Source organism: Cryptotermes secundus, unplaced genomic scaffold (genome assembly GCF_002891405.2).
Source record: "Cryptotermes secundus unplaced genomic scaffold, Csec_1.0 scaffold596, whole genome shotgun sequence".
NCBI classification, from domain to species: domain Eukaryota; kingdom Metazoa; phylum Arthropoda; class Insecta; order Blattodea; family Kalotermitidae; genus Cryptotermes; species Cryptotermes secundus.
Window position 1 is genome coordinate 293,317 of NW_019738355.1, and position 11,822 is coordinate 305,138.

General features: G+C 40.8%; 1 long non-coding RNA gene across 1 annotated transcript in view; it reads left to right on the forward strand.

Annotated features, from left to right (window-relative positions):
• Positions 1–6,755, forward strand: part of LOC111870826 — an 8,540-nt gene extending 1,785 nt beyond the window's left edge. The window contains exons 2-3 of the long non-coding RNA XR_002843929.2: positions 1,511–1,726; positions 4,717–6,755. This is a non-coding gene — a long non-coding RNA (uncharacterized LOC111870826). The remainder of the gene's footprint in view (positions 1–1,510; positions 1,727–4,716) is intronic.
• The last annotated feature ends 5,067 nt before the right edge of the window (positions 6,756–11,822 follow it).

An 11,822-nucleotide genomic window follows, 5' to 3' on the forward strand; every position in this document is an offset into this window, starting at 1 on the left:
TTAACACAAGGCCATCTGCATATTTCGCAGTTTGAATAATTTGCCCTCCTAATTTGAAGTCTCCAAGCTCGTCCAGAGCTTCTTTGGTAAGGTACTCGCTGTACAAGTTGAACAAAATTGGTGATAAGCAGCATCCTTGTCGAACTCCTCTTCCAATCTTCACACTTCTTGTCTCCCCTCTGTCCAGTCGCACTCTAACTTTCTGATCCATGTGCAATTTACTAATCAAATCTTTCACGCCAATCAATACCTGTTTCCTTTAGGATCTGCATTAATTTGGTCCAATTTACACGGTCAAATGCCTTCTGCCAGTCTAAAGCAAGCACACAGTTCTTCAACCATCTCCAACGTTTGTTCTGCTATAATTCTCATCATCCCAATTACATCCCTGGTTCCTTTTCCTCTTCTAAATCCAAACTGATCCTCTCCAAGTATATCCTCTATTTTCCTTTTGATTCTTCTTTTAAGTATCTTTGCTACTATCATTGCTGTATGTGCAATAAGGCTTATTGTGTGATGGTCGCTGCATTTTGTAGCTTTTGTCTTTTTCTTTAAGGCAATCATTATCACTTCTGAAAAATCCTTGGGCCAGTCCCCAGTTTCATATATGGTGTTTATTAGTTTTGTCAGTGTTTTCAAACCACCTTCTCCCAGTAACTTNTCTGATGCCTACCCTTTGACCTGTCCAGCAAGGGAGGCTCTGCCAGTAGCTACGCTACCACTGGTATAGCTCTCAGGGTCCTTGGCATACTCAAACCCCCTCACCACGATAAGGTGGAGACACCAACGAGGGGGAGTGTAAATTACCTGAATAAAATGCATTAAAATTTACACGCTTATGAGTAATTATATTGATGATATTCATTCATGGAATAAATAGAATTGTGATATAAAAACCTTTTCAGTGCAGATTTAAAACTTCTCTAATCAGTACCCAACATTTTTATTGGTTGAGGAAGATGACTAAAAACTTTAATACCTGATATGTACGCACCTTTATTGTATTTTGTTAGGTTAACTGCAGGTGAATATAAATTATTTAGAGCTCTAGTTTTGTATTTGTGAATCTCATTGTTGAAATTAAATAAATGTTTATTATTGTATACAAAAGTTATGAATATATGTACTGAGAGTAGAGTATTAGTATTTCCAAATTCTTAAAAATGTCACTACAAGACTCTCTTGGTCTAGAATTCATTATAATTCTGATAACTTTCTTTTGCAATATGAAAACTTTGTTAACATGAGGAACCACCCCCAAAAATTATGCCATAACTTATGATAGAATGTATATGAGCAAAATAAATTTGCTTTAACATATATAAAGGTATAATATATTTTATATTTCTCAATGCATAATATGTAGTGGATATTAGAAATATATGTGAAGTGTAAAAGTCTTGTAATGGTATTTTAATACGTCTTCGGTGTAGCTTAAAGAAGATCTGTAGGATCTCGAGCTCTTGAGTGTTCTGTGATTGTGTTATAATTTCTTTATTGTTTCTTGCAGGAAAAACGGGGAGAACTAAGTTCTGCGCTGTCACTAGTTGCTCGTCATTTATTAGGCAGAGAAGTTTAAAATTTGTGATGCTGTGCGGTGCAAACAGCCGGATCTGTGGGCAGCAAAAACCTGGCAGCTCCATCATGACAATGCACCCGCCCGTTCTGTGCATCTGATTCAGACTTTCGTCGCCAAACACAACATCCCTCTGCGTGCATTACCAAGGTACTACCAAGGGTAGTACTGAAAGTCATGAGCAACGATTTAATTTAAAGTAACATGCTTATTATTGACAAACCAAATACACTATCTCAATCTACAGACCTTTCTTTATTTTTCCACATAATGGCCACTTCTTTGTACGCATTTCTCCCAGCGTTCTCAGAGGTTGAAAATTCCCCTTCTGTAAAATTCCATTCCAGCCATCTGAAGACACTGACACACTGCTTTCTGAATTGCCTCCCTTGTCTCAAAACGTTGTCCATGCAGCTGATCCTTCACAAATCCGAAAAGATGGTAGTTGGAGGGTGCCAGACCAGGGCTATAAGGAGGGGTGTGGAAGAACTTACCACCCCATCTTTGCAATTGCTTCAAGTGTGAGGCGAGCAGCGTGGGGGCAAGCATTGTCATGCAGGATGATGTTTCGTCCCAGACGTTTATCGCGCACTGCAAGACGGAGCTTGTGCAGTGTCTGGACATAACGCGCAGCATTGATGGTTTGCCCAGGTTCCAGGAATTTGGCCGGAATAAACCCCTCTGCATCCCAGAAGACTGTGCCCATCACCTTCGCAGCTGATGGCACTGTGTTTGCTTTCTTTTTTGATGGAGAATGCAAATGGTGCCATTCCACACACTGCCCTTTCCTTTCAGGCTCGAAATGGTGAAACCAGCTTTCATCACCTGTCACAATAGAGAGCAAAAAATTATCGCCTTTGTGTCGATATCTCTGCTGCAGTTCTGAGGTCATGGCTTTTCGCTGACCTTTGTGGTCTTCGGTTAATAACTGCGGGACCCAACGAGCACAAACTTTCCTATAGCCCAGGCTTTCAATCATCTCCTGCATTGCACTGTGCCCTATTCCAAGTTCTTAGGCTATTGTGTCACAGTCTCACGCCTGTCATCTTCAATGATCTCATCCACTCTTTCCTTGTTGCGTTCAGTTGAAGCTGTTTGAGGACGACCGCTCCGAGGCTCATTTTCGATGCTGGTGTTCCCATCTTTAAAATGTTTCACCCATCTTCAAACACAGCTCGCACCCATGCACACACTTCCATAAGCACGCTGAAGTCTCTGGTGAATTTCTGCAGCAGGGATTTCCTCTTTTACAAGAAATTTGATGACAGCATGCTGGCGAAACGACATATCGTTGTAGGCCATTTTGTTAGGAGTGATACTGGTCACGTGATGCAAGCTATTGATGTCACAAGACTCAAGGTTAACACAACAGTTGGTTCCACCTGCCACCATACCCTCTTTCGTCTGCTGTTCCCAGGTTGCATGCAAAAAAAGTTGCTCATGACTTTCGGTATGACCTAGATATATAATATATAGGAAGCATGTCAAACATCAACACAACAAATATACTCAGTTTAATATTCGATCTTTATTGTTGCTACACGTTTCGGTCGTACAAGACAATCATCAGGCAGTTATACACAGGAATATGTACAGTAATTGAAATACTGATATGGATCCATATCAGTGCAATGTGTCATATTATAAACCTAACATAAAACTCTTGCTTCAAGTTTGGTGTTGTAATTAAAGTAAGAAATACATAAATAAGATAAAAGATAAGGTATACCATATATCAGGATTTATAATGTCTTGAATATATTATTAAAAAATACTAAAAGTATTTTTAAAAATGTTAAAAAAATTATGTATGGTTTGTTTCACTGCTACAGTATAGAAAAATTGGGTATGTATGTTGTTTGTAGGTCTTTGTTGTAGACGCTTTCTATGTAGTAAGCCTGGTTGTGGAGCCTAAAGACAAGTTTCCATGATGTACGTGTTGTTAGTGTGTGATATATTGGTATGCTATTCCCACAATATGTATCTTTGTATAATACATTCTGCTGGAATTTGATCACTACTTGGCAATTTATACCTTTTTAATTTTGCAGTAGCACTTTCAACCTCAAAAGGGCTAGGATCAGGTACTAACAGCTGAACCGTGCAACGGTTCTTCTCCGTGAAGTTCCTTGGAGTCCCCCCCCCNACTAGTTTCGTTTATGTTGAATTGATCTTGTGAAATTCTGTTTCGGCCTGTGCAGTGTCTGAAGGGGGAAGAGTGCCCTCACGACGTGATCAAGGTTGCGTCAAGTCGTGAGGTTAATCTTGTGTTTGTAATTTTGGAAACGCCAGTAAGAGACTTACTGTTGTAGATGGTTTCCTTTTCATCACGACGCCATGTGGCGTAAGTTAGTTAATTTGCTTGGAGTTGAGTTGGCTTAAACAGCCGATCGCCCCTCAGGCGTGCAAGTAACCTGTGTATATTTTCTTGTGTCCTTAAGGCTTGCCGAAGTACAGGTTTTTTTCCTAGAGAAGTTGAAAGATGCCATGAGGCGTGCCAATACTTGAGTCTGTGCGGCTAGGCACAGAGTAGTTCTGCATCAACTGTCTATTATGTTTTGACCAGTCCCTGCCCATCAGGCAGAGTACACCTGTATACTCATGTTATCAAGGAAACGCCAGTTGTATTTGTGTATATTTGGGTTGTGTATTCCCTACCAGTTCGGACTAGCAGATCCGTCCAGCTTGGCCCATAGTGCCGACAGTGGTTTTCCTCTCCCGAGATCCCCTACTTGACCTTGGGGAGGCATAGTACATCACGTACAAGCAAGTCGTTCTTATGAGCCTGTCCCTTACCCATACCCATATTGAACAGGCGTTCAAGGGTCTAAGTGGGTAGGAGAACTGGGTTCTTGACCCACAGGGTCAAGGGACACGGCTCACAGCTCAGCTGTATGTATTTCTATCTGCCTAACATCACTGACCCTAAGTACATTCAGTAACTGAGGGAAGTAGTTCTTCCACCTATTCAGAATGTGTGAATCTGCCAAGACTTGAATATGAGGAATAATGTAACCAATGTACAATCTTTTTATAATGGCAGTCCGTTGTAAAGTAATGTGTTATTTTCCAGTTAAAAGAATTAAGGTAATCCACCAAGTAAGGAAGCACACTAACTTCACATTTTTTTGTTCATTCAGGAGGGTGCTGCAGTGAATACCTGGCAACCGCTGTGTTTGTTGAGCAGATTGACAACCACTCTGATAGTTTCAGTGGGAAGGGACCAAAGGAGACAACTGCATTGTCCACTCAGTGATAACAGTCCCCATATAGAGCACTGGGAAAAGGCAAATATGGGGATGAATGGTTGGATCTTCCTCAAGGATGGTAAACCTGCCTTTCTTCATCGTCCTCCACAGACTATTTGGCTTATTGACTTTTCTGCTACCCAACACATGTGGAGAACTGTGAAAGAGTCGTGTTTCAAGTAGGATATATGTGTACCTTCACACCCAGAACCTGACTCAGAATCCCGAGAACAAATTTGGGCCATTCGTACTGTGTTTCAAGCAATAAGTGGGTCAGTTTGTAGATGCACTGAAGACTAGCGACATCAGTGGCCTTTGTTTTAGAGGTCTGGGTGAAACTAATTGTTAATAATTGTGAGGATGATGGTGCTACTCATCTGGATAACTGGCAGTCATTGTTCCGGGCACCTGATGCTTCTTCACAAAATCCTTCCACAAGTCATGGCAAGGAAACCCCTGATGATGTTCCTGAGACATTCCATGTTTCTCAGCAAGTACAGAAGGACATGAGTCCTGCAGTATCTGCTAGTGACATGGAAATGTTCTCAGTAGCCTATGTCAGTGGTTCCATTGCCAGACAGGTGCTTTGTGGTGTCACCTGTGATGTGTCACCTGACATCTGAAGTGCTGCTATCAGCCAATGTCTTCATATATTTCAAGGAGTGCAGTGATACAGAACAGTCTCTCACCTATCCTTCTGAGAAGCTAGTGGAGGCTGTTGGTATTGCTGTAACTCTGATGGAGTGTATAATGGCAGAGGCTGCCCACTTGAATTCAGTGGAGCAGCATATCACAGCTGCCATGAAGAGCACCCTTGACTTCGAGCGGATTAGGTGTATTGGCTGTTCACTTCACCACCAATGAATAGTAGATTGTATTGTGAGATGTCTCACAAGAATTTACATTCCTTGGTGGTATAAGCGAAGAAACAGGTTGATGGCTGAAGCAGCCAGGCAGAGGGCCAAAGAGAGGAAGATGAAGATACTGTCTCATCAGTAAGTCAGGAAAGCAATGCTTCTTCATTTTTCCCTTATAATGTCCTGCCCATACCAACCCTGGAAATTGACAGAGAGCAGTTATGAAATTACTGGAAGAATATTTGGGAACTAGATCAGATGTTTCATAAGTTGGAGAAAGTAACACTGGTGACAAGCAGCTGCAGTGGAGCAACAGAAATTACCAAGTAATCACATGCACTTGCCTTAGAGCTGTGGTATTGAGTACGTTGTTGACAACATCAGCATCAACCTTCATGGATTACATACGAGGAGCCTATTATGAACTTGAGCTACACCTCTTCCCTGCTTTGCAGAAGGTTCTTTTGTCTCAGTATATTAGAATTCTGCCGTCAGAAAACGGTCAGATTTAATTCTGCCCTTTATCTGCAAGGAAGTATATTTTGATGGAGAATTATGGGAAAAGTTATTTTCTGACACATGGTTCTTGTGTATATGTAGGTAAACATGAAACGGTGTTACTTTATAACTGATTTGCAGTATTCAGGTTACCTGTTTCAGCTTTAAACTCCGAGGAACAGAATCATTATCAGGATTCACTATGGGTAGGACATTTTAGATATACTACTGTTTTAGATAATTATTTACCTATTTCATTATTTTCGGTATATTCTTCCGTTTTATTGTAACATATATTTCTAATTTTTGCAATTTGATCCTGTCCATTCCTGTAGTGGAAGATGAATATCAGATTTCCAGTATTCTGTAAGGTGTGTTATATTTGCCATTTAATCTTGTCAATTAGTGTAAGGGGAGATAAATATCACATTTCCAGTATCTGTAAAATATTTTGTCATTTCAGATTTTCATTATTCATTATAATTCTATAAGATATTTTTACTGTATATTCTAGTTTAGTACTGGTGAAGTTAAATGTATCACATTTTCATACATCATTAAATGTAATCTTGTTGACAAGTGTGTATTTCAGATTCTCAAGTTCCATCATTCTACTGAAAGTAATAATTGTATTCCTCGGTATTATTGCTTGATATACATGATTTATAATACATTAATATAACCGAAAAACTGTTCTGTGTGGCTTTCAAGTGTAATTTGGGGCCAAACTTATGGGGTTAAATAAAAGTATCTCTGAAGGAAACAGAATATTCTTTCAAGTTTCCCCACTTTAAAAAAATCAACCCCTGTAACAGGCCGTGAAGGCCCATAGGGTTGTGAGATGAGGGTAATCGGTTCAAAGGTTGTCAGTGTAACGCACCAGCCACGCTTTACTCCCCAGGAAAATTATTTAATTCCTGCTAACCATTTCTCTTAGAGGATGAGTAAACCCCAGGGCGTAGTGCGGCTGGAAGGATTAGGTTAACTGAAAACATTCCAATGACCTCATTGGGACTTGAAGTCGCGACCTTCCGGCTTGTAGCATAGCCCCCCCCCCATCACTACGCTACTGCGTCCCCCACCTGTAGCTTTCCAAAACACGAGTATTCTGTGTAATGGTTCACAGGGTCCAGTGCATTTGGGTAAGGTGGTGGTGGTGGTGGTTTGATGTAAATGAAATGAGCTGACTACAGGCACTGGTGAGAAACTATCCTGAAGAATAGTTTTGCAATTCTGACCTTTTGAACTTCAGAGGTTCCTACGGGCCCACGTGGCGTGTTACAGGGATAATTTTACCTTTGTTGTAAACAACAGTTGCAAAGTTTTGGCGTTTNNNGCGTTTGGGGGGGGGGCAGAATGAGTGGATGATGGCATGGCAGTATGCCGTTTTACCGAACGTATTTTCGGAGCTGGTCAGGTTGCTTCGTTTTTTAAAACAAGTTTAATATCGCTTCATTCATATCTTTTCCAGTCGATATGTGTGAAGTGATATTGAACCCAGTTCTAAAAGAAATGACGGAGTAAGAGCCTCTGGAATACAAACGGTCAGCACTGGAAAATTACATATTGCTATTATTGTGAATCTCGGGGGGGGGGACGAGGATGAAAAGTAGGTGGTATAATATCATGCCGTTTTACCGATCGGGTTCTCGGAGGTGGTGGCCATTTTGTGTTCAGTGGAAGACTGCATACAGATGGCAGCAGGTAGACCAGAGCAAGAATAGAGGGGAGAGGCATTCTTAATAGGTGGGCATTATAGCCCTTAAGCTTTGCGGTTGCTTTGCGAGTCGGGCATGGACTTGCGTGGCCTTGTGGACCTGACGTCATGTCCCGGAGGTTTCTTGAGGGAACAGATGAGAGGCTTCCGTGCTTGTCGAGACAAAACCCCACCTCTCTGTTCATATTATCGAGTTTGAGTTCAATCTCAATGCCCTCTTTCATGATGCGATATATATATCGGGTCTTAGTTGTGAGGATGGAGGGATTCTGAAGCTGAATGCGGTGTCCCACATCGATGCTGTGTTCAGCCACAGATGTTCGAGACGGATGTACCGCTGATGCTCCTTCAAACTCGTGTCCACGGAACGGCCCGTCTGCCCAATATAGACTGGACTCAAGACCATCCCCGTGAAACTCCCATGTATCTGTGGGCAAAATGTCCGCCATGACACCTCGGTGTAATGCTACGGCCATCTCTACACATCCTACATTAACTAAATTTAAAATGGCCGACAGGGCCTAGAGCACAATCGGTAAGAAGGTATGCTAACGTAGCAACTATTTTGAGTGCCCCCCCCCCCGACCCCCCCCCCCCAATGCTTTGTTAGCTAGTAGCAATAAATACTTTTACAACCAGATCTCTTGTACTGCAGAGGTTTTTCCCCAAACCTATTTCTATTTTTGAACTGTGTTCAGTATCAGTAGTCAAGGAGGATGAGGTTGGCAGGGCATGTAGCACGAATGGGGGAGGCGAGGAATGCATATAGGATATTGGTTGGAAAGCCAGGAGGAAAGAGACCACTGGGAAGACCAAGATGTAGGTGGGTCAACAATATTAAAATGTATCCTAGTGAGATAGGGTGGTATGGTATGGATTGGACTGATCTGGCTCAGGATAGGGACCAGTGGAGGGCTCTTGTGAACACAGTAAAGAATCTTCGGGTTCCATAAAAGGCTGGAAAATTCTTGAGTGCCTGCACAATTGGTGGCTTCTCAAGAAGGGCCCAGCTCCATAAGTAAGTTTAGTATCACTTCGACTATATACTTTGGGTTGGATTTGAGTGAAGTGCTATTTAACTTGGACCCCCACCCCCTTTCCAAAAAAAATAACAACGGAATAAGAGCCTCTGCAGCTCTGGAGTACAAGAGATTAGGTTGCAAATTATTTACCTGGAGAAAGGTTCTCACCAGTGCCTGGAAAGTTATAACCTTTCTTTCATATGAAACACTTCTTTAACTGAAGGCATTGAACATTGTGAACTGTTACATACATGGAATACTTGTATTTAGGAAAGCTGAAGGTGGAGAAACTTGAAAGAAAATTCTGATTCCATCAGAGATACATATATTAACCTCATAATTTCTTCATAACTTACACTTGAAAGCCATACCAAACATAAGAAGAAAGCAGTCTTCTGGGATTTGGCACCGTGTATATGTGGTGTTAACCGACGTTTCGGAGGAACGTATCGCCTCCATCTTCAGGGTAGAAGAAAACATATAAGAATTCTGCAAGCGATGAACTGCATCCAGGAAATATGAACAGAGAGGGGGGGGGTTTGTCTCAGCAAGTCTTGGAAACCTCTCATCTGTTCTCTTAAAAAACCCCCACCAGGCTATGACGCCAGATCCAGAAGGCCACACAGACCATGAGCAACCAACATAACAACCCACCCCCTCAGCTTACGGGTTGTGCCCAGCCTTTAACCTTGCTTTCTCTCCCCTACACAAAAACCACGCTTGTCCCAGCTCCCTTTCCCCTACCCCTCCCACACTACTGGTTTCTCTTGTATACTTGCCCTTCCCCCTTCACCCTCACTGCTCTCACATAGCTGTGTATATCCCCACACAGTCTGCTTTTACCGGTTCTCACGGTCTCTTCGCTGGCAGAATTCTTATATTTTTTCTTCTACCCTGAAGATGGAGGCGATACGTTCCTCCGAAACGTCGGTTAACACCACATATACACGGTGCCAAATCCCAGAAGACTGCTTTCTTCATAGTCACCGCCATGAAAGCCTCAAATCTTACATACCAAACATAGTTTTACGGTTACATTTAAGTATTATAAATCATGTATTGTAAGCAACAATAGTCATGTTCCCATTTATTATTATTTTCATTAGAATGAGAGAATTCGATAATGTGAAATACACTCTTGTCAACAAGATTAAGACTGCATTTAAAGATATAAGAAAATCTGATATATTCATCTTCACCAGTTCAGTACTGGGCAGAATAATATGGCAGAAATAATAATATATCTTAAAGAAAAGTTTGGTATCTATTCATATTCCAATTCAGTAATGGAAAGGATTATATAGAGTAAGTAACATAACTTAAAATAAAATGTAAAGAATACAGAAATTCTGATATCTATTCATATTCCAGTTCAGTAATGGAAAGGTTTATGTGGCAAAAGTAGCATAGCTTACAAAAAAATGTAATGAATACTGAAAGTCTGGTATCTGTTCATCTTCCATTTCAGTATTGGATACAATTATATAGCAAAAATTAATAATATATGTTAAAGAAATGCAATAACTATTGAAAATCTTATGTTTATGTTCACCAGTCCAGTACAGGTAGGATTATATGGCAAAAGTAACATATCTTACAAAAAAATGTAATGAATACTGAAAATCTGGTATCTGTTCTTATACCGGTTCAGTAATGGAAAGGTTTATATGGCAAAAGTAACATATCTTACAAAAAAATGTAATGAATACTGAAAATCTGGTATCTGTTCTTATACCGGTTCAGTAATGGAAAGGTTTATATGGCAAAAGTAACATATCTTACAAAAAATGTAATGCATACTGAAAATCTAGTATCTATTCATATACTGGTTCATTAATGGAAAGGTTTGTATGGCAAAAGTAACATATCTTACAAAAAAATGAAATGAATACTGAAAATCTGGTATCGATTCGTCTTCCAGTTCAGTATTGGATACAATTATATAGCAAAAATTAATAATATATGTTAAAGAAATGCAGTTAGTATTGAAAATCTTATGTTCATGTTCACTAGTCCAGTATAGGTAGCATTATATGGCAAAAGTAAGAGAAGGAATACACCTATAACAACAAAAGTGAATAACAATGTAACGAAAATGAAAGAGGTAAAGAAATTACATAAATAGTCCTACCCACATTCAATCCTGGTACTGATTCTGTTCCAAGTTTCACACTGACTCGAAGTCAAGGGTGCTCTTGATGGCAGCTGTGATATGCTGCTCAACTGAATTCAAGTGGGCAGCCTCTGTCATTATAGACTCCATCAGAGTTACAGCAGTACCAACAGTCGTCACAAGCTTCTCAGAAGGATATGTAAGAGACTGTTCTGTATCACTGCACTCCTTGAAATATATGAAGACACTCTCTGATAGCAGCACTTCAGATGTCAGGCATGTCTTGCATGCATCACGGCTGACACAGCGAAGCACCTGTCTGGTAATGGAACCACTGACAAAGGCTACTGAGAACATTTCCATGTCACTAGCAGATACTGCAGGACTCATGTCCATCTGTACTTGCTGAGCAACATGGAAACTCTCAGGCACACCAGCAGGGGTTTCCTTGTCATGACTTGTGGAAGGATTTCGTGAAGTAGCTTCAGGTGACCTGAAAAGCGATTGTAAATTATCCAGAAGAGTAGTACCATCATCCTCACAATTAGTTTCTAAATGCAAGGCCATTGATGATGCTAGTCTTCAGGGCATCTACAAACTGTCGCACAGTTGGGTTATTTTTAGAACCACATTTCAAACGAATAACCCCAAATGAGTTCTATAGGGGATCCTGATTCAGGTTTTGTGTGTGAAGGTACTTAAAACCCTTCTCTTTCAGTGTCCTCCACACATGCTGGGCAGCAGTGATGTCAATCAGCCACCCATTCTGTGAAGGAGGAGGATGAAGAAAG